The sequence below is a fragment of the Lytechinus variegatus genome, chromosome 5 (assembly GCF_018143015.1).
Source record: "Lytechinus variegatus isolate NC3 chromosome 5, Lvar_3.0, whole genome shotgun sequence".
Lineage (NCBI taxonomy): Eukaryota > Metazoa > Echinodermata > Echinoidea > Temnopleuroida > Toxopneustidae > Lytechinus > Lytechinus variegatus.
The window spans coordinates 24,679,092-24,703,868 of record NC_054744.1 but is presented as its reverse complement, the minus strand read 5'-3'; the positions used below and the strand labels follow the sequence as shown (position 1 = coordinate 24,703,868).

General features: G+C 37.1%; 1 long non-coding RNA gene across 1 annotated transcript; it reads left to right on the top strand.

The window, feature by feature from the left end:
- Nucleotides 1-559: 559 nt before the first annotated feature.
- LOC121414834 lies at nucleotides 560-23,480 on the top strand. Its single transcript, XR_005969918.1, has 2 exons — nucleotides 560-636; nucleotides 23,374-23,480. It is a non-coding gene; the product is annotated as an uncharacterized LOC121414834 (long non-coding RNA).
- The last annotated feature ends 1,297 nt before the right edge of the window (nucleotides 23,481-24,777 follow it).

Genomic DNA, 24,777 nt, shown 5'->3' with positions numbered 1-24,777 from the left:
TTGCTCAAGTTGTGACATTAATTGTAGTAAGCATGGATAGAACGAAGATTTTACCCATCGCTTTTAATTGCAATCATACATTTGATTTCATATCGAAAGATGCCGAGACTTTTTATGAGACTTAAGATACATGTCTGTGATTGAAATCATTAAAAAATGTTATGGAAATCTGCAACGTCGAGCAGTTCGGGAAATGGGGTAGCCTGGTATTATTATCACGGGCCTATGGCATGCCTAAAGGACTAGTATGGTCTATACACTGTGATTTGCACAACTAGTCTTGTAGCAAAAAAAAAAAATGAATATCCATCCTTATGTCGCTCGTGCACCCTCCATGCTTAAATCTTTCCCAGAAATAGAGATCTCGAAATGACCCTATTTAGACCCCAAAAAAGGGAACCCCTCGCTTCTCTTGAGAATATATCCTTTTACCCTCATTGCTTCCGTTATTCGTTCATTTCACCTGGCTGCACTGCGAAGGCGATGGTATAAAAATAACTGATTTTGACTCCTCGTATTTTTCTTCTTTCATTTTCTCTACATGGTGTTCGGCGCATATCAGTTCATTTACATGAAATCATATCCAGATGCCATGAAGTTTGACACTGCCACATTGCCTAGCAACGGTTTCATGAGGTTAGTTTAAATCTGTATGTGGTCGACTGTTTAGGGAATATCATATTTCAATATTATACAGATATTGCCTACCTAGAGTTTGAATATAACATTTTCTCTCCCCGACGGAGTTATATTTTTCCCAAGGGATTATATTTTGCCCGAAGCGCGCAGCGCTGAGGGAAAATATTATCCCGAGGGAAAAATATAGCTTCGGAGGGGAGTTGAAATGTTATTTATTAAAACGATAGATCAGGCAATATCTGTTATATTATATAGTCTATGTGGATTCGCCATCAGAAATTGCATTCATCATCTGGCTCAAACCCGAAATTCTTGCTACAGGTCTGATCCATCTACGTCATAATAGATTTTTTTTGGAAAATACGTCAAGCGCGTTCTTCATGCAGTCGACGCGTTAAAATTAGCGCGTACATCATATAAACTACCTTGGTACGCAACTTGTATACAGCGAGTGACGTCACCTTAGTGAATATAACACCGCAATTGAAAATACAACGCAGTATATTCCCTAAAGTGACGTCAAAACCTAGAATATAACAAATGCGATCCTCGCAGCTATGGTCACGTGATGGCGTATTGACCTATCACTGATTCGAATCTACATAACCTATGTAATATTAGGCATTATTACCTGAATGAGGCATTTCGGAGACATGATATAAACGCGTATTTTCTCTGTCTAACTGATTAACTCAACATAAACTACGTCACAATGGCTCGGTCAGCGATCAGCTGAATGACGAGTGACCATAATATTCGTACACCCCTCCTCTCCGAAAAGAGTAATTTTCCTACTGCACCTGCGTACAATAATTAGCGGTCCATAATATCCGTATTCCGAGCTCATCAAACCCAGCGCATTTGTGGATGCGTATAAAGAGATACGCTTCATAAGGATCCGCGCACCAACAATTTACGTCATAATAAAGACAACGCTTTATCCGAGCGCTTTTAAGTACGTCATAATGGTAAAGTACAGAATTGACACTAGAGGCTTGACCAAGGTAAGTCCAACAATTTACTTATATAATCTATCAATATGTTAATTCAATGTACCAGAAAGAGTTGAACAGGTAATAATAATAATATTGACTGGCGTTACTTTCGGGAGATACCAAATATATTTCCCTCACTAGACCCATATTGCCCTCGTCTTCGACTCGGGGCAATATGAGACTAGTTTGGGAAATATATTTGGTATCTCCCTCAAGGCCAGTCAATATTATAAAAATATTTTCATTGTAAACCATTCCAGCATGGACTTCAAGGATTTCCAAGAGGGCTCCAAGATGTAGATTGATTTACTATAGATTTCGATTACTTCCCAAACCCTTTTTTTTTATCAGCCAGTTTGGATTCGATATTGATCCACAAAATATGATAAATAATTAATTTGTATTATTAACGTAGCTTATGTATATATTTGTTCATTGTGCAGGGTATGAGATATTGGGTTATGAACTTGATTCGGAAGGCTAATGACTTTTAGCATTCCATTTCCTAAAGGAAATAGACCAACCCTTAATCGTGCTGATCCCGTGTTGCAGCTGGAAGCGATTAAAATGGCTTACCTTTGCTCTCTAAAACTCCTCATTCACACTGGTTATATTTATCACGTGATTTCATAAACGATCTCCACCATCAAATTTCCTCAGGGGAATATCACGGTTGAAACATGGTTACGTTGTCGCCCCAGGCAAGCCCGGTACTGTTTCACGCATAATCGCCGTCCTAAGCATACTAAGCGGTTCAACCAAAACCAGGATAAAGTCTATGAGACTTTAAGGCATTGATGGCCTAAAATCATTTCTCTAAGCTCTCCTTAACATCTCAATTGCCCACGACGTTCATTCTACCCGATCCCCACGGTATGCAGATTTGTGTACGGACATGTATGCTAGGCATAGTGGTATTCGATAGCAAAGACTGAACGTAGAGACACGAAGAGCTTTATCATTAAGATTGTATCTTAAACAGGAGCGGTCCACCATTACAACGAAGGTTCGGCGAAAATCCATAAAGCTTTCCTTATCAATATGAGCTATAATTAAATTTTACTTATTATGACAGCACTTCCGGGACGTCCTTTCATGTGATTGTATTACAAATAGAACCCTCTTCATTATTCGATATCTGCTTCAAAAATAATTATATTCAGACATAATCATTCAAATACACCTTTATGAAAATACCCATGAATTTCTTTAAACAAACTAGTAATCCTAAAAAAATGTCACTATGATGCAGCTCACAAGTGACATAAGTATTTTTACGAATGTAGAACCATAAGAACGAAGTAAGTCTTTAAAAGCCATGCACTTTTTTGGATGCCAAACGGAACTGACCAAACCCATCTTTACGCCCCCCCCAAAAAAAAAAAAAAAATGTGTTTTTTCCTATGTGCAAATAGGCACCAATACATATTTATATATCTTTTTTTTTAGTGTGATATCCACAAATTGGATAGGCTTAGCATATTCAAAACTTTACTACCCCCACCGCATGGGATAGTTGAAAGCATCAAATTGGTGTGCCATTTTAATCTATAATTATAAGACTGCAACTACTTGAAAAATCCGGGGGGATCCAGGGGGTCACTGGTGGATATGGTGCACTGATCCCGAAGATCTATGAGAAAACAAAGCAAGCGAGCCGATTTTCTTTTATGTATTCTGATAACATGTTTACGCCAGTGACTATAACCATGTTACACTGAAACCCTAACTATTCTACATCTCACAGCGAGGTAGGGTGAATTATTTTGTTGCACGTTCCGGTTCACATGGATTTCCGAGTAACTAAGACCTGGTGAAATGTCTTTTGTTGAATATTTATGGTGTCCTTGCTCGAGACAGCGGGACCGAACCTACCCCTGGTAACATTTCCCAAAGTCCACTTAATCCTCACAAAATGTCAGTGCGGGTGAATAGATTCAACCCCAAGCTCTGACCGTTTTTTTTTTCAACATAAATTTGCATTGTACCCCCCCCCGCCCTCCCCACTTCTAATCGTATACATGCTATGTGGATCTTTTTCATCATTTTATCTTTTTCCTTGCATTATGAGTAGTTTTCATGTCCAAGCACTGTTTAGACAATTTTTTCCATGTTGTTTTTATATGAATTTTGAAGTTTTCCTCATTTATTACCCCCCCCCTCTCTCTCTCTCTCTCTTTCTCTCTCGGTGTCTCACACTCTTTAGTTCATTCTCTTTCTCTCTCAGTTTCGTAATAAATTCGTCTCCCAAGCACCCCTCGTCTATTCTGATATATCTCCGCTTCCAACTTCCTATTTTCCAAACAAGTGATTGTATTGTCAACAATAATTTTTTGAATATTTATTCATCTTTTGTGTTTTTTTTTCATGTTAGATACATTGCTGTTCTTATATTTATTGTATTTCGAGGGTATTGAACAATCCAATCTTAAAGTGTTGCATCTTTTCATCGGACTCAATTTCCTCGCCAGTTTGAAATTCTCATTAAGATTGACACATATCCCTTCTCAAATGAGTGAGAAATATCGGCATAATGACTTCCATGCATTAACAGCATTTCAGCCCGAATTGAGAATGTTTGCGTTAAATAAGAAGTTTGCCCTGACAAAAAATTGTTAGAAAATAAGAAGAAAACATATTGGTGAAAGTTTGATGAAAATTCTTTAAAGATTAAAATGTTGTTAGAATTCTTAGTCTTTGATTGGTTACGTCATATAAGCTGCCCCATGTATGTTATGTAATGTAATATGCATACCGGTAAGCTTCATTTTCTAAAGGTTCACGATAGATAAAAATTGTCTTCTTTCAGATTCTGAAGCGGATGTGAAATAATTTTTATGTAATTTGATGTTATATAAGAAGTATATGTATATATATATTAGAAAATGGAATTCCATTGATTCTTTTCATTCGATATTCAGTACATGGGAGACTGCTCGCATATGGTGTCACAAAACCAACATGACCAAAGATAAAATTCCAATAGCTTTTTAAATCTTTCGTGGATTTACCTCAAATCCTTCACTTTCTTTTTTCTATTGATATTGTACTGTCAGTTTTACAATGAACTCCTTGTCATGGTGAACTTCCCTTTAAATGTGGAAGCATGTAATCCCAAATAGTCACCTTTCTGTATCATTCATGTTAGCAAACACTGTTTAAAAAACATTTTAGAAAGTATTTCTCCTCTCGATCTACTCTTAATGTTTGCCTTTTGGCATTTCCCCTGTCTGATCGAATACATGAAAACGGAAATTGAACCGAAGGTGGGCTTACGGGGCTTCATTTCGCTGCTTTCTTGGCGGCGCACGAAAGATGTTTCTCAAACATGATAATACCTTCTCTCCCCGACATAATATGACGAATTCAAAAACATGGTAAATCTATTGAAAATATGTACTCGTCAAATGACAAAGAACAGCTGGGAGGTCTTTGTCGAAAATTGGTGAATCGGAAGATATTTTTAGCCAATAGTTTTCGAGCTGATAAGAAATTACAAATACAAACAATATCTATAGATTCCATGACGAAACTGTTTTTTTTATTCAATTATTTTTAACAAAAACTTCGTGTTTGTTTACATATTATGAAGAACAATGTTATATACATTTCCTATGTATGATGATGATAATGATGATGATGCACATAATTTATATAGCGCCATATTATCTGTCAAAAACATTCAAATGCGCTTGTATCGTGGAACGAACCCACTAAAACAAAACCACTAACCTAAAAACTGGTAGGATGATTCATAAAGCTAATCGAAAAATCAACACCGGACTTTACGAAAGAATGGATCATGGAAATTAAATAGCGAATATGTCTTCACAATCTGTTGGTTTATTTCATAAAAGAAATAATAGTAATTTTACTTTAAACAACTGTATCTATACTTTGTAATTAATTTTTTTTTTTTTTTTGGTGCTCCCCATATGTTTTTATCGGTCCTTGTAATAAGTCTGACCCTTTTATTGGGCATTTTGTTCGACATTCTTTTTATTTAGTTATTCAATGCAGCTAAATCCCGTATACAATTAACCACCGATAAATATAGATATGCGACATAATGGCCTGGAATTACTGAAGAAAAGAAAAACCTTTTCCACATAAACCAAACATCAAACGAAAAACTAAAAAAAATGATGGACATATACCATCTAAAATGTCAAGGCATGGAGAGAATTTTCGTGAACGCTGTTGAAATATTAGATACCCGTCGAAAAACAGATATAGATGTGACTTTTATTGGTAGTGGATAGTAATATCCTGAAGTACAGTTTGTGTGGGCATGTGAAAAGGGCATTTATAGAGTATTGCATCCAGGGTGGATTAGGAAGGCTTATGCCAGCTATGACAACGAATGACAATGAATTTTACAAAGACTATTGAAATGTGGATCAAAGAAGCAAGTTAATTAGATTTAATGCTGGAATGGTGAATGTATCTTTGTTTAGATACCAAGTAAACCAGACGAAGTTCAGTGGAGGAGAATGACATTTTTATTCGCCCCTTTCTTAATCTACAGAAATACACAATTGTTTCATATTTTTATCACTCTCAATATAATTTCTCGGGGGGGGGGTCTAGCTTACACATGTGCGTCTCCCTAGAATTTAAAAGTATGCTACTAAACAAGATATTTCGGATGTTCTGTAATACATATACATACTGACTGCCATCAATGTAGGCGTATAATGTGGGCGTAACAAGGTACACTTTGGTATATAGAATATATAAAATCAGACATCCCCCAGGCGGTAGCCGAGGTATTGGAACTTTTTCGAATTTTCCAAATGTGGTTTACTATTCTTCTGCCCTGACAAATAGATGTACTATATTTTTTTCATAAAAATAAGGCCACGGACCCGTGAGGAATCAACCTTCTCTCAAAGGCATCACGATAGGTCTACATCTAACTTAGATTAACAGTTATTCAAAACGTAATAGTACATGGCCCTATATGGGAGAGCCAATGAGCTGTCTTTTATCATGTTCAGTCTAGGTTGCCATGCTGGTCACGTGTAAGCCCTCAGCCAATCGTCTTGCTAGGACCTGGCTCATCTTCCTTCTTAATATTATACAAATAATACACATTTACGATGACATTGGTAAGAATTACACGCACGACTTACCTTTGGGACACACGAGGCATAACCAAGGGCGTTTAGACTGCTTATAGGTAATAAGTACATGTATTTATTCGTATGCCCAGTCGAAGTGGTGTGTCATATAATAAAGTTTTATAAGATGGCGGTTTGGATCATTGTTATTTGAAAAATCGTCCTCATCTCAAACCCATGTATGGTCATTACACTTTACCCATGGCCGTTCCAAATAAATGACCGATCACGTCTTGTGTAACCAACCATAATGTTCCAACCAATCATTATGTTCTATCGACATTAAAAATACATTTTTTGAAAGAGTGTGCAGCATTATATTGTCAGCATTATTTCTACTCACTATTTGACTTGAAAATTTATCAGAAATGGAATAGTAATCTAAATAAACCAATAATCTTAAAGAATAATCTATCCAAATCCCAAAGGTGCAGTGTCAAATGCAATTATGTCGTTAATGTCCTCCGTTTCCACTACTGAAAAACGATGGTTTCAAATGCATTTACCGTGCATTTTTGTTTACTTCAGTTTCTTATAGTTTCACTTTTTGTGTGAATAAAACTTTGTAACTTTTGCATAAAATGATTACCCTGTGCAATGTGACAAATCGGAAAAAGGAATCACGATCTTCAATCTATAGCAATAGCCAATACCATAACAGTATTAGTAGCTGCTCACTAACCATGATCACGTCAGCTATATATTCAATCTTCTTAAAACATCCCCTATCAGTGCATCTATTAAAGTCATAATGTGGGAAACTACGAATGGTCAACGTCCCTCCTTCAAGTCTCCTCTAATCTTTAAAAAGTGGATTTACCATCAGATATTTGGCTGGAACTTACTTTTTTGTCATTTTTTTTCTTCAGTTTTTAGATATTCAAATGGTGGATGCCTCTACCCCGTTCGCATTTCAAACTGTAGTTTCTTGTACTCGGTACATTCTTAATGTCTTGCCAAAGGACGTTTGTCTCTGGTCCGTGTATTCATATCTTCATGCACTTTTTTGCTTTTTGCTTATCTTATTTTTCATACATATGCTATGAATTAATACATTGAATTGGAAAGTTTATCCAATGTATTTGTATTTGCATTATTCTTCCATAACGTACAGCTTATAAAACGAACTTCTTTCGATGCAATGATTATATTGTCAAGTTTAATTGAATCACATTTCAAAACTAGTAACGGAAAGGGTACCTTACCTGAGGTACGCTACAGACAGCAGCTGATCCCCAGGCCACCCTCAGCATGATCTTACACCTCCTGTCAGCGGCCCTGACGCTGAGCGGGTGGACGATGGCGGCGTACCGGTCGATGCTGATGACGATGAGGACGAACGACGACGCGTACATCGCGAAGGTCTCCATGAACATGATCAACTTGCACATGGTATTCCCAGCCAACCACGCCACCGTACAGAACCAGATCACATCGGTGGAGATGTTGATGAAGGTGATGAGGAGGTCGGCGATGGAGAGGTGGAGGACGAGGAGGTTGACGCGGGACTTCTGGCCTCGTTGGCGCCAAACGGTGAGGAGAACTATGAAATTGAGAGGCACTGAGAGAACTAGGATTGTCGAGAGGGTGATGATTCTTATCAGGTAGGCCAACTCGAAAGTAGGTGTCTTCGAAACGTTGAAATGGGATTCAGACGGTGTGACATAGTATGGAAAGTCATATTCGGGGCTGGAGTTCGCAAAAGTGGTATAATTTGAAAGACCATTTAAGAGAGATGCATTTAATGGATTTAAGATTGCCGACTCTGTAGTCACGGAGGAAACGTATGTGGTCCTAGTCATTTTGCTTGTCCAGTATTCACTAAATCAAATTAAGGAAATTATTACAGAGTATTAACTTTCATTAGCACCAATCATTTGGAAAAGATGCGGAATGGAGATGAATGTGTTCGTCCACTGACGTGAAGCGAATCTTATAAATCGCGCTTTCAACAACTTCATCCAGCGATATGAGTGCACCAACTCATCTCGCGTTTATAAGCAGTAGGCAGCTGAAGTCTACGTCGTTGTCACGTGATATTGTACTTTCATGTCATGTCATGCGCAAAGCAAAGTAGTTGTTTTATGTGATGGATCTAGACCCCCCCCCCCTCTCTCTCTCTTTATATTTTTATATTTGTCTGTCTCCATCTCAATCTCCCTCTCTCTGCCTGCATGTCCGTCCACCCTTCTCTCCAACTGTCTCTCCCTCTCTCAGAGATTCTCTACTTTTCTCAACCCCCCTCTCCCCCTCCCATGATTATTACATTATTTACCGGTTCTGATGATAGTTCAGTGACTCAAGTCTTTAATCTATAGTCACACCGTTTAAACCGATTCCAAAACAACCGACAATTATGTAACTCACATTAACAAAATAAAGTAATATCAGATCGGTTTCGATTGTTTGTACATTTTTTTTTATTCCGACAGTGTGACTGTGGCCAAAGAGTCGAATAACTTTAGGCGTCCGAATATATCCAGGCTACAGAGCCAGCCAGGTGACATGAAGGAGGAAAAAATTCTCCCAATATTATGTCGTTCCCTCGAAATTTCGTCTCTCTCCTCCCAAGATCGCCGCATGGCGCATATCACATGACGTGTGCATGCATAATTATGCGTGCAACTCCACGGAGGGGAGAGACGAAATATTATTCCGTGGGTTCGAAATAACATTTCGAGGGAACGAAATAATCCACGAATAATTTTATTTCTCCTTCATGTCACCTAGTGGGTTTCGAACCAGGCAATACAAGATGTAATGATAGCTACCTTCACTTACTTCAACGGCTACTGTCATCATCATTATTGATTAAAATAATTGGTATTGATAATTTGTTTCAGGAGCACTTGTGGTAGTTGCTCTTCAAAAACTTAGAATTAATTATTTACATAACAATTTAGAATCGTTGATTAATGATTTGTATACACTTGTCTGATGTTATTTTCCGATTTTACAGTATCAAAATCTAGTCTTATTCATGTATTTACTCAAAACAGCCGATTCATCACGTGAATTCGACCGTATACAAGGGAAAAGAAGATGCATGTATTGTTACAATCGTAAAGCGACGAAGAGTTCGACTGATTTATGGACTCTTTACCATACATTTCGTACCTTGTAGATCGTCATTTTACTGATCGCACTTGACAGTCTCTTTATTCGTTATGTTGGTTAATAATCTACAAATCAAAACCATGGACGAATTCGTTTAATTTCCTCTTATCCCGATGCCGCCGAAAATGGCGATCCGATGCGCTCAACTGACAGTTGTGATACATTAGACATGTAAGACAAGTAACAGAGTTTACACAAGATCGTACGCTCGGGACTGAAGTTGGACAAGTAGATCGATTGGACGATTTGCTTTTTCTATTTGCACATGATCTTAATGCCAATTTACGGCGACAAGGAATTAAAGGAGTGATGGTAGTTAATTCGCTGCTCGATAAGGTTGTCGTCATTGATACTAATCAGCTACTGCATTGTGGCGCAACAGGAGGGGGCAGGGGGAACGCCCCAGGCATGATTTTACAAGTATTGAAATAAGACCCCACACCTCCTAAAATAAGAAAAAAAAACATGAAAGAGAGAGTATAAAGCAGAGAGGTGAATGTTTTAACTCAAAACCCCTTTAATTCATTTGAGGTAAAAAAATAAATAAATAAATAAAACTGACGTCACTCCCCATTCAAATAACACTGGCTAAAATATCCACTTAGGGAAGCAAGTGTACAAAACATCAAGAAAATTAGTATTTTGTTAATTGTTCATGAATTTAAAAGAGTGGATCAATCAGATTTCTTAGCAGAAGGGACATTTTTCACATGTCTTATTTTGGTTATTTGGCACAAGAAAGAGAATTTGGGGGTTAGAATCGCAATGCAGCTCTGGCGTCCTTGAAAATTCGTCTATCTAACTGTGTCACTCTCTATCCGGATAGAGAAAGCGGATAAGTAGAGAGGTCGGAATTTCTTGCGTGATTCTTTGCCTATGAAATACTAACCACCATGATCATGGCAATGATAAACAATGTTTTTTTGCGTTAAAAACATTGTAAATATTGCATATATTATCAACATATCAACATAGGCGCCGGAAGCGGGGGAGGGGGCACTTGCCCCCCAAATTTTATTTGGAGGGCAAAACGAGATTTACCCCCTTCCATGTCAATGTGCCCCCTAAAAGTAGAAAAATTATATTTTTTTAAGGACAAATGTAAACGATGAAGGCACTTTTCTGCCTAAAAATTGTCATTTCCATTGTCAGAAATTAACAAATTTCGCCCCTGACGGGGAAATTACATATCATAGTAATCCTCGCGTCTTTTGACGAACATGTCCCTCTGTGAAACATACCTTTGATAAGCCCCTTTTCCGTCTTATAACAGTGTTATAACGTTTAACCTTTTAATGAGTACATTTCAGACTAAAACTGAATGGCAAATTGAAAGTGTACCGTCAACCACATCCGCTTTTGAAAGTAATTGTTTTCTTCTAAATAATGTTTCATAATGTATATTATGAACTGAGGTAGTTGTCAATTAGTTCATGATTGTTTACAAATGAATATTTCCTGGAATTTAATATTCATCATCTCCTGGTTATGATCATCACATTTTCCCCAGAAAATATGTAAAGAAAAAAGAAGATTTTGAAGTCATCCAAAAGTGCTTTCCAGCCATACAAACCATGCAAAAGGGAACGCATAAATCGAGTAATGTATTTAACTTTAATGATTTTCAGAAAAGTTTTAAATTGTTAGACAATATTTCTTTTTCCTCCAGTTAAAAAATATGAAACGTATTGCCCACGCATGGATAATCAGGGACTATCTCCAATGCTGATGTCAGAAATGATTTGCATAGAATGGGGATTTAAGTGCTTATCGACGTCTGCCACGTCAGAACACTATAACAATTTGAATTTGAAAAGACATTCATTAGATTTTTTTGTTTCTGTTGTTACGCTTATTCTGCTTAATAGACTCCTTGTTCTGACAGGAATTACTTGAAACGTATGATGATTGTGCTCTCTCGCGTCGTCCATGTATGCAAATGTACATAAATAAATGTTTCTGAAAGGATATTGCATGAAAAATGTAATTTCTGGTATTTTGAGCCAATATATAAGCGTAATACGTAATTTAAAGTGATGGTCCGGGCTGAAAATATTTATATCTTAATACATAGAATAGAATTCACTGAGCAAAATGCTGAAAATTTCATCAAAATCGGATAGCAAATAAAGTTATTGAATTTCAAACTTTAGCAATATTTTGTGAAAACAGTCGTCATGAATATTCATTAGGTGGGCTGATGATGTCACATCTCCACTTGTTCTTTTGTATTTTATTATATGAAATTAGGTTTATTCAATTCTTTTCCTCCAAAAACTAGAAAAATTGGATTGACAACCGATTTAGTGCATTAGATATTTATTGCTGCAACTTATTTCATTATAAGGGAGACATATTATTCACACAAGTATGAAATAATGAAAAAAATATGATTCTATTTAATAATATAAGAAAACGGGAAGTGGAGATGTGACATCATCAGCCCACCTAATGAATATTCATGACGACTGTTTTCACAAAATATTGCTAAACTTTAAACTTCAATAACTTCATTATTTGTTGTCCGATTTTGATGAAATTTTCGGCATTTTGCTCAGTGAAGTCACCTCTTTGTATTATAGATGTAAATATTTTCAGCCCGGACCATCCCTTTAATTGATCAGACATGAAAACCACATTTCGGTTTGACAGTTTTGCGCGTAGATTTCATAGGTTCTCATAAATTATGAGTATAGTTTTCGTAGTGAATTCTATGTTCGATTCTCAAGAAATTTATTCTTGAATGCTCTTAGAAACGCAACTTTTATACTCCATTTTTACACAAAGTCCTTACCGTGGGGTTGCCACACCCTCTCCCGCTCGATCGCTTCGGTACCCACGCTAACAAAAATATTGTGCCCCCTTCGGGATTTTGCCCCCCCCCCCCCAAAAAAAAAAAAACTGAAAGTCTTCCGGCGCGCTTGATTATCAATTCAATAGCCAATCACAGTAGCATATTCATTCAGTTTTAAATTAACTTTTAGCGGGGAGTGTTTTTTTTCTCAGGGTGCAGATTTCACAAGTTTATTAAATCAGCGTATTACCTCCTATTACAATGATAATACATCACTTTAGGTTATTGAGTTTTTTTCTTTAATAAAGAACAGAAACATAGCAAGGATTGAATTTTGATCTATTTTGATTTGTATGTTTTTGTTTTCTACTGTGGTGAAATGTAACTTACTTTTGAATGATCATGCATCAGTAACGCACATAGTGCCATGATGATTTACAATATTACTTCGAATATCTCCTTTCTCTGACTTATATGCCGCGGGCAGAGTTCAGATGAAGTAACTCACTTGACCTGAGCCCGAATGAAGGATTATCTCCCCTTCATACCAACATTGCTTATTCTTAACCCAGTTCCTCGTCAAAGACCGGAATAAATCGTCTCCAAGCGGGGGCGCAGGATACCCCGGGAACCGACTTTTGCACTCATGCATGCACGGGAGAACAAGATGATTTCCACGGATAATAACTTGGAGATTTCACTTAGAGATATGGACTTTGCAGGCCGAGTGTCCCCACGTAACAAGTGGTGATCATTTAAGTGTTGAAGATGTGAATTCATTTACGACAATCTATATCTATGCCACACACTTTTTAACGTGGTTGATCGCTATGAATAGCATTTCATATTGAAACACGGCAATACATGTATATTGTACAACTGCAGTTATATCGTCCCTTATATCTATGGGGGCCTATGCGGAATGCATATCAGAATTCATATCATGATGAAATAATATTTTGGATCGTTTTTTCCCTCTTTTTCAAAAGTTGATATTTCCCCCCATTTTTTTAAATCTTCCTTTATGAAATGTTGATCATGTAAATGGTTAAGAAGTAAATTCAATTTCAAGTACATTTCTTTCTTGTCTATGCCACAGTTTTCTTTTTTTTAAGTTTTGATCACTCTTTTCATGGCATCCTACATTAAAAGACAATAATGATAATAAACAGTTCTTGTATAGCGCATATCACATTATGAATAATGTGTCTATGCGCTTCCAAAGGACATAAATATTACAATGTGTGCGCTTGTAATAATTTTGTCACACCTTATATTTGTTTGGAATTTTGGCGGAATGCGTATCATGATGAAAACGAAAATATTTCCTTTTCTTCCTAACTTGATATTTGTGCCATTGTTTTCTGCTGAGTGCTTTATTTTTTTCACTTTACCTTCCCCTCCTAATTCTTTCATTTTTCCAAAAGAGAGAGAGAGAGAAAAAAAGTATCGTGGCAGTGGCTATCAGCATTGTTTCAACGTTCAGCTTAAACTCTGAAAATGCTGAAAGGAAATTGGTGTCTTCTTTCAGTTGGAGATACAGATTTTCTTTGTGAATAACAAAGTATCTAGCAAGTAAAACACACATTCATCACAAGGAACACCGATGTGACATTGATACATTACAGTAATCCTAGACAAAGTCCGAGCACTCTATATTCTTTCAGGATTGTAATATACTAATGGGAGACTAAGAGTTGAAGAAAAAAAGAAAAGTCGCATAGATTAAACTGAACCAAAGAAAAAGCAATGAGCAAAAGAAGAAGTTCATAATGCTTCTGAAAAGACAACAAAATTTCCTTATGCAATATAACAATTAGACGAATTTAGATTCTACCTACAATCAAAGCTAAACTAAAAAAATATTCGTGATATTTCGAAGGGAGGATAGATCAAGGATTCATTTCATCGAACGAGAGTTGTAATATCCGTAAAATCTAAAACAGATATAATTCATGCGAGTCTAATTTATTTAAGCTCTGCTGGTCTTTCATCTAATATACACATCAAAGTATGAAGACCTTTAATGGATTTTATAGTTCAATATTTAAAGACATTTAGCGTCCCTTTCAGCATCATGTTTCCTTGCTGTAGTGCTGTGCCCAGTGAATCAGCCTCTCTTTGAAACTGGCTGGATGCGGGAGTTGAAATCCCAGACATGGTGCCAATTCCTTTAGCACGAAATTGAACCATAATGTGAAGCACTGAACCCATGTTAAGAGTCACTGAATGTACAGAGCTGGAAACGGCAGCTCGAGATTATAATTTCGATTGAGTTATTACGTATAATTTCCATTTCGTCTCCCACAACTTTGTCCCCATAAAGGTCAAGTCCACCTTAGAAAAATGTTGATTTGAATCAATAGAGAAAAACGAGACAAGCACAATGCTGAGAATTTCATCAAAATCGGATGTAAAATAACAAAGTTACACAATTTCAAAGTTTCGCTTATTTAAAAAAAATAGTTATGTGAACGAGCCAGTTACATCCAAATGAGAGAGTCGATGATGTCACTCACTCACTATTCCTTTTGTTTTAATTGTTTGAATTAAACATTTCGATTTTTACGAATTTGTTGATAAGGACATCCTTGCCTAAATTCCACGTGTTCAGGGAGGATTGAAGCTTCATTTCACATGACAATGACCAAAAAATAAAATATTTCATATAATAAAATACAAAAGAAATAGTGAGTAAGTGGTGTCATCAGTTCCTCATTTGCATACCGACCGAGATGTGTGTTTTGTGAAATGAGGTGAAACTTTAAAATGCCATAACTTTCTTATTTTACATCCGATTTTGATGAAATTTTCAGTTTTATGCTTGTTTAATTTTTCTCTTTTTTATTCAAATCAACTTTTTGTTGGGGTGGACTTTTCCTTAAACAGGGCGCCGCACAACGACACAACACAACGGTGGGGAGGGGGGAGGGGGCTCACCATGCAAACAGAAATCACAATCAGATGGTAATTTGTACGTTTTTCTACACGGTTTTGGAAAAGAAGTGGGGGCTGAATTCAACCCAGCACCCACCCCCGTTCCGTTTGCGCCCCGGTCCTCTACTTCGGTCCATCCTCCTCTTCAATGTCTCAAATAACATTTTCATTTATATTTCCTTTTGATTTGTAATTCTTTTAAAAAATCCCCCATCCCCCCCAAAAAAAAATCTATAATTAGAATTTATTTTTATTGTGAATCATATCGCCTTTGTTTATAACAGCTCATGATTACATCTGAATCTCTTCTCTCAAACAGGTTAACTCGAAAAAAACGAGGTTATCAATGAGGACAAATCTAATGATGCGGCCACACCGTCCGACAAATCTAACTCCAAGTCCAAACCTACCTATTGTACGTCATTAGTACTGACCTGATAGTTTTGATCAGTTTAGAGTCGGTTTTGGGGTGACTGCGATATAAAGTAGACTTAACATTTTGAAAATGAGATCACATAGAAATATAGATATTTTTTAGATTCTGTTAGGTGATTTGATACCATTTATGAATAATTTAAGTGAAAAACACCCTTACTGTCTTGGTACAGGAATTTGGAATCGGATAGCAAGGGATTTTATCCATACGTTTATTCGTTTTCCTGAATTATTCATGTGCTTCTGCTTTTACCAACGATGGTCTATATTATCTTTTAAGAAAAAAAATGGCGTCACGATGTACTAAGTAAGTCGCGTGTTGTTACAACCAAGAGGGAAAAAATCATTCTCTCCCTCTCTTCCACCCCCTCTCTCTCTTTCTCTATCTATCTCATCGTGTTTGCCTCGATCTCTCTTCGTACGTTTGGGAATTCTGCTCTATTTCTTATCACATTTCACTTTTCTTCACCTTTCCTTATCTTCCGTCCTTTCTTACACCCCTCCCCCTCGCTTTCCTCTGTCACATTCTGTAAATATTGTATTAAAGAACAACTCTCCCTCTCTCCCCTTTCTTTAATAAAATCCCTTCTTTCTTCCCCTTTCTCTTTTTTATTCACTCTACCCCCTCTCTCCTTTCCCCCCTCTCCCCTTTCCCCACACTCTCTCCCCTCTCTTTCCCTACCGCCCCGTCCCCTTCCCTTATTATTATCCTAATACATACACTTTAAGTTACGCCCAACATAACCACCTTCCCCCCCCCCCCATCAACTCGAATGTTGCCCGAAACTTACGACCGGAACTCTCAGGGAAGGAAGAAGGTCGAGGGCCGGGAAAGATAGATGACGAACGGAAGAAACAAAAAGCAATCCCTGGATGCCATTTTCCTTCTTTTGTAAGGCGCATTTTTTCAGGTTGAAGAAATATGCATATCCTAAAGGGAGGAAGTAAAAAAAAAACATTTCATTACTTGAACCATAGAGAGAACATGGCCTATGGACTTTTTTTTCAATGTTCAGTTTCAGAATTCTCTCTCTCCCTCTCCTTCCCTTTCTATTCCTTCAACTTTTTTATTTCTCTTATCTTTATCTTTATTTGTGTGTGTGTGTGTGGGGGGGTCGTGGTCGATTCCAAGCCATGGTGCGTTTTGCTTCAGCAAGAAATTTATCCACATTGTGCTGCACTCAACCCAGGTGAGGTAGCTGGGTACCTGGTATGAATTATATTCCTTGAAACTTAGTTCGCGTAACAGCTGATCTGTTGAATCAAGGGGTAATCATGATGCATTACAGTAGCATTAGTATAAATTATAGCGCCTAGAGCATTGTGAAGAAGGAAGTCCTAAATGTTAAATGAGCAAGAATAATTATTACTTGTTTCATCTTATTCCTTACTAACATCTCTTTCCCATCCATTTTATACCTTCCGTCTTTCTCATTTCCATCTTTGTAAAAAACAATGTTAGTTTGATATATCACTCTCTATTAACGCTCTCCGTCCGCCCTTTCCCATCGCACCTACCCCCCCCCCCTCCTCTCTCTCTCTCCCTCTCTACGTCGCACCCCTCTCTGTCTCATCCATTTCATGTATATCTTAAGTGTCCTCTATTAGCACACACATCTTAATGCGATAAAGTGCAGATGAGTCCGTACTTTCCAAGGGGGCTAAGAGGGCTGGCTTGCATATTTGGTCCATTTTTTACCGCCATGGTGCCATTCCACATCTATAATCAGTGATAATGTTTGGCAATTCATACATGGCATAGCTTCTAATTCGTCTTTGATCAGATCGTGTACATAGGGCAACGAGTGTCGCCAGTTTGTGCAAATGTTTTATTTCGAAGGTGGTATACATTGATCAGGGGTAGATATGAACTAATTATGGTAATTTTGACTACGAATAGGAGGCACTAATGGTGAAGACAGCCCCTTCGTCTTAGAAACGTTAAAGGGAAATGAAACCTTTGGAACAAGTTGGCTTGTGATGAAACAGAAAAATCAAAGAATAAGAACAAAGAAAGAAAAATCGGACAAATAATGAGAAATATTGCAATCACTAATGCTCTGGAGATCCTCCCATTGGCGATGCGACAAGGATGTGGGATGTGGGGATGTGTGATGTCACATGTGAACAACTTTCCCTTTGATGGACTATAAAATACTCCCAAAACGTCTCTTTTTGCTATTTTTATGGTGATACAAACTCTTCATCCATGGTGTATTCTTTAGAAATCTGTATTACATGTTCTCCTATGGAAAGAACACATGATCTACTGAGAGATGTGATAAAATAGGCAGTTTAAGTGAAATATATAGAAAAGGAACGGGGAGAGTTGTTCACAAGTGACATCACACATCTTTGTCGCATTGCCAATAGGGATTTATATAGCAGTAGTGATCGCAATATTCAAACGCACATAAATTTGTCTGATTTTTCTCAAACTTTCGTTGATTTGTGGCTTTGATTTTTCTTTTTTCACACAAGCTATCTTGTTCCAAATGTTTTGTTCTCCTTTAAGTTTTTTAAACAAGAGAAAATGAGAATTTATGTACAAATTTGAAAACGAAAGAAAGGATAAGGAAGAGTGCGCCAAGAAAGGTCTTTGCAACGTGTAAATGTCCAATACCCTTGTTATTTGATCGTGAACAAAATACGTTACCTTTTAGTTCGTTATGCCCCCCCCCCCCCCGAGTGTTTACACCCTAGTGGTGTCTTTGTGAAGCTCTGTTCTCTTATTCATTTTAGAGAAATGGAATACATAGGAACAGTCATTAATCGAAATACCGTGTATTATTATTTCGAATAAAATTCAAAATGGCATCTTACAATACAATATTATGAAGCTCATGTCATATTCGCCATAGATAGATAGATAGATAGATAAATGGATATATTATAGATATACGGATAGGTCGATAGATAGATATAAAGACAGATGAATTGATAGATAGATCGATCGATCGATATATAGATAGATAAATAGATAGATAGATAGGTATATGTTTCTCAACCTAATTCCTAACAATCAATGAATGAATGAACAAACGAACAAAATATATTAATGTATGTAATAAAGCATAAGGACATTTAGAAAAGGAATATGTAAAAGGAAAAGAAACACTCAAATAAAATGTTAGAAAATGGATAATGGATGGGCTGTTCTAAAAAAAATATTCAAGACTGAAATGAAAATATTACTAAGCTTGAGTAGATATACTTATATTGAATGACGTAAACGCAAATTTCATAAAGAAAGTTGCTCAGGTACTTAAAAATTCATTAGAGCTCTAAGGTCATAAATTACATGAAGTGCACCAGCCGATGACTGAACAACATAATGATTGCCTGATACTAACCGTACTTGTACTGTATCGAAATCTAAGGTAGATGTTAAGTGATTGCGGTCATTTTGATCGGCGAATCACGAGGTTTTGCAAAATTTTGGGAGAATGGAGAATTATATTTCAGGCTTAAATGTAACAACAGTGCACACCCGAAAGAAATTGTAGACATAACATCTTGAATAATAATAATAATATAGGGTATTTATATTGTGCACATATCCACCTTGTTAGGTGCTCAAGGCGCTCCTATATTACCCTGCTAAGCTAGGCGTTCATAGCGCACAAAGCTTTTTAAGGAATTACTTCCTACCGGTACCCATTTTCCTCACCTGGGTTGAGTGTAGCACATTGCGGATCAGTTTCTTGCTGAAGGAAATTACGCCATGGCTGGGATTCGAACCCACGACCCTCTGTTTCAAAGTCCGAAGACTAATCCACTGGGCCACAACGCTCCACAGAAAGGATGTCTCGTAGATAATAATGAGGAGGAGGGACGATGGTTTTGACGATGATAATGATGATGATTGAGGAGATTATATTGACGGCCGCGACGATGATGAGGATGATTCTGTTGATGATTACGATTTTGATTGTGACAATGATCCTGATGATGATGAAGATGATGAGGAGGAGAAGAAGGAGAAGGATGGTGATGAGGATGATGCTGATGATTATACGATGGTGATTATGACGATGATACTGATGATGATATGATGATTATGATGATTATGATGAGGAGGAGGAGGATCGTGATGAGGATGATGCTGATGATTATACGATGGTGATTATGACGATGATACTGATGATGATATGATGATTATGATGATGAGGAGGAGGAAGATGGTGGTTGTGGAGTTGATGATGTGTTATCCAGTGTAAAACCAAATATACAGTTTGCATATGATAATGCTCCTTTACGTTTCAGTCAGTTTATAGGAAACATTTTCAAATAAATATGAATTATATGAATTACTTTTTTGTGGGGGGTACATAGGCGGCGCTATGGTACATGTGTTTTGTTAGGGGATGTAAAACCCAAAAAGAGACAGGATTTAACACCTAGTTTTATGTTTACTCCCTGCTTTCATCTATATCATTCCTCTTGTGTTTTTTTAATAATTTTTAATTCACTTCTTGAAAAATCATAGGAGGGTGATTGTCCCCTAGATTTCTGGCCCTCCTTTGCTACAACCTTCCTTTTTATCGAATATGTTTGAAGGGGTTGCAGGGCATAAATGTTCCTCTGGGAAAACATTGAAGTGGTTGGGATTCTATAAGCAAACCCCGGAGACCTATTGGCCTTCATCTTCATCTCTCTCTGAGAGGGGGAGGAAAGTTCAGGCATGAAGTTCACTTCTCATGCAGAACAGTAAAGTCATTTAATAGAACAATCACTAACGCTGATTGGTGATGCTACGGTCACAACCCACGAAACTGACTCGAAACCGACCGATGGCATGCCATTGGAAATAACGTAATAGCTTTGATCGATCTGGTGTCGGTCTCCCAGATATCACTGTGACATAAAGAGGAACCTGGAGTACGTTTTGTCATCCTAAAGCACCTGAATTTTTTTTAAGAGTCAAGGACAATGGGATAAGTCATAAAAAGAAGGTCGATAAATACAATGGAAGAAGATTGTTAAAAATTATAGCACACCCGCTCCTTTGCATGGAAATAAAGAATTTAGGATATATTTTTGTTATACAGTGCCTTTCAGAAAATGGGTACTCCAAATCTAGAGGGCTGATATTCGGACCATATTCAAGTTTGTGAAATTATTCTGCATGGATACAAATGAGAAACATATTGGCTTTTCATTGATTTCTACCACTTGTGCCACGCATGACCAGACCAATCGCTGTTGAAGACAACAGGTGGGAGACCCTCTTTTTCCAAGTTTTGGTAAAGTGGGTAAAATGTGCACTTGATAGAATAATATGTTTTCCAAAGTAATTTTTGGAATGAAGTGTTACTTGGGGCATTTTTCCAATGGCAATGTCGGATCATTGTGCGAAGCATCCACCTCATATCGAATTCGGTCTTGCAAGTCATCAAAATCTTGGGGAAGATTTGCAAAAAACTTATTTTTAAGTGTCCCTAAAGGAAATAATTACAAGGCGTACGGTCAGACGCTCTTGGTGGCCTTTCAATGGCATGGTTGAGGGCAACAATGCAATGTCCAAAGAGTTCTCTGAGTTTATCACGAATGATGTTGGAACGATGGGCAAGAGCGCCGTCCTGAATCCACCAAAGATGCCTGTATACTCACTACAACTGTCTCTCAAAACGTTGGTCCAACTGTGGAATAATCTCTTCGTTTATGATGTGCAAGTACATTCCCTTATTAACACATCTTTGGAAGAAAAATGGTCCCAATCAAAAGATTTTTGCCAGCTCAGACATCGATGAAAGTATTTACATCAGCCTTTTCATGACGTTTTCAAAACTTGGAAAAATGGTCTCTGCTCCTTGTGTCTTCAACACCAATTAATTCGGTCATGCGTAGCGCAAATGGCACAAATAAGGTATCAATGGAAAGCTGATGATTTTTTTTCTTTTATATTTATGCACAATAATGTCACAAAATTAAATATGCTTCGAATATCAGCCCTTTGGATTTGGATTACCTTTTTTCGGAAACGCACTGTATATCAAACACAAGACGTCCCACTTGGATTGGAAATACGAATTGGTATGCCAAATTTACCCTCAGTATAGTAATGTATTTGAAGTGAAAGCATCGCAGCATTTGCCTTTCATTTCTTTTAATTAGTAATAATAAAACGAGGGTAATTTTGAACGGGTAACATATACTTTAAAAAAAAACAGGCAAAACATGACGGGATTTCAATTTGTAAACACGGGTATTAATGGTATAATTAAAATAATCATTATATCAAAGATCATTAGCTCTTGCCTAATGATTGATGACGGCAAAATAAATTCATCAAAAATGTTTTGTACTGCTGCTCCACCCACCCACTCCCCCTTATACAGTGCGTCCCAAAAAAAACGAAACCGAGATTTAGGGATGATTTATCATAACTTAATCGTAAATACAATAGACAAATGACCTACCAATGTAAAGCTCAGAATCTCCTTTTTTATTTGAAATAACTTACATTATTCCTCATTACCGCATGAGCTAGCAAAAACAATATGAAGAAAGGATACCAAAAACTCATTTGGCAGGGGGTATCTGAATTTCAAAAAGAAAAGCACATGCCTAAAAAGTTCAATATCTACTCTTTTATTTGATACCTTAATCACAGAAAATGGTCAAGAACTAAAAAAAAAGTTCTGTTCCCTCGAAACAATGCTTGTATTCCCATAATTTCCTTAAATAAACGTGTTTTCACCGGTTTCCCACAGAAGCTATGCGCACGGTTAACAAAAGACTGAATGCATGACTGATCGTCGACAAAACGGTGTGTCGAGTGAGTCTGGACGCTAGCCTGTAAAACCTCTTCATTTTATGAAATTACTGAAATTCAAGCCTTATTTCAAATATCCAGAACTTTGTTATTTATTTACCACTTTTTTGTAATTGAGGTATCAAATTAAAGAACAGATATTGAACTTTTTAAAAATGTGGGTTTCCTTTTGAAACCCAGATACTGCCTGCCAAGTGACTTTTTGGTATCCCCTCTTCAAATTGTTTTGCTCACTCATGCGTGAATGAGAAATAATCTAGGCAATTTCAGATGAAAGAGGAGATTCTAAGCTCTAAAATGTTAGGTGATTTGTCCCTTTTATTTGTGATTAAGTTATAATAAATAATCGATAAATCTCAGTTTCGTTTTTTTATGGGACGCACTGTATAACTGTCTGGCTTGAAGAACAACAATAAATCATTAATATAGAATACGTCTGGCATGTGTTTTTTTTTCAAAGATAATCTATCGTAGAATGCTGCAAACTTGCTCATTATCTAAATATGCTTCTTGTCTAAGAACATGACTTGTTTTGCCATCAATAACTTTTTTCAGAGCCTGCGTCACAGATACAGGGATGTCGATTGACGGATCATTAAATGAGGGCATTGACACGTGCTGCACTGTCTTGACGCTTTAATAGGACGTTGCACCTATATTTTCACAAGGTATGAGATATTATTTGTACAAGGCAAGATCTGAATATTCAGTCGGGTGGTGTCACATTCCTAGCGTGATTCAAATATATATTCAGTTTAGATATTGACGAGGGTTTAACGGAGGTAATACAAAATAAATAAGAGTGATTAAAAGAAAATGTTACCTTATGTCAGTTGAATAAATGATTTTACCTATGCATTCAATACTTAATTAGACTTATTATTCACAAACCTCTATAAAAACATTTTTTTAGACATCATTAACCACAAAAGAGTCGGACTTAATGGAATTCATATACAATTCTTTTCTTTGTCACGAATCAGTTCCCTTAAAACCCCTTTTCCACTAGGGCCAGGACAGCGTCAGGACAAGGCGCGGAATGTAATAATTACAATCCGCGACCCTTCCGCAACCTGTCCGGACATTCCTAGGAGTGTCCGCACGCTGTCCTAAACCCTTCCTGGTGTTCGGGAAATCAAAATTTGTCCGCATCCAAATTTTGGTCGAGACCAAAATTTGAACGCGGATAATGAATTCCTGACACCTTCGGGACCCTGTCCTGACGATGTCCTGATGATGTCCTGCCCTTCCTAAACCCTTCCGCGTCTTCCGGAAACCATCCGCAATCAGGTCAGCTTCAAGAAGGAAAGAAGAAGCCATGCGGATTTTATCAGGAACATGCGGATTGGAATAGGAAGGCAAGCGGACAGTTTCAGGAACGTGCGGACAGGAATAAGAAGGCAAGCGGACTGTTTCAGGAACGTTCGGACTGGAATAGGAAGGCAAGCGGAGTGATTCAGGAATGTGTGGATCCAATGCTAATCCTATGTATGGAACGAGTACACAAGTAGCAAAAACCATTTGCAAAAGCACTAGATGGGGCAACGGGATAATACAAGACAAGAAAATTACAAAAAGTAAAGAAATACGGGGTCAAGGGGCCTAATTAGTATATACTAAACAAACCTGAGAACCTAGTATTTCAAGCAGTGTTTTAAACATAATTACGCGAGCGCAAAGCACGAGTTGATTTTTTTTTTGGGGGGGGGGTTACACACTTGAAGAAGGAATATTTCAAGCATTTTCTACTGATCTGAAAAGTGACTTAAAAAATTTCTTGCAATAGTTAAACTGGCAATGATGTGAGCAGATTATTTTATTCTGTACTGAACATAAAAAGATGTTTCATGCAACGTTTGATTATGAACTAGATTATTTTAATGTACTCGACTGAAAAAAGGACCTTATAGGCAGCGCTTGACTTTACAAATAGGACAAATATCATAACAAAATTAATAA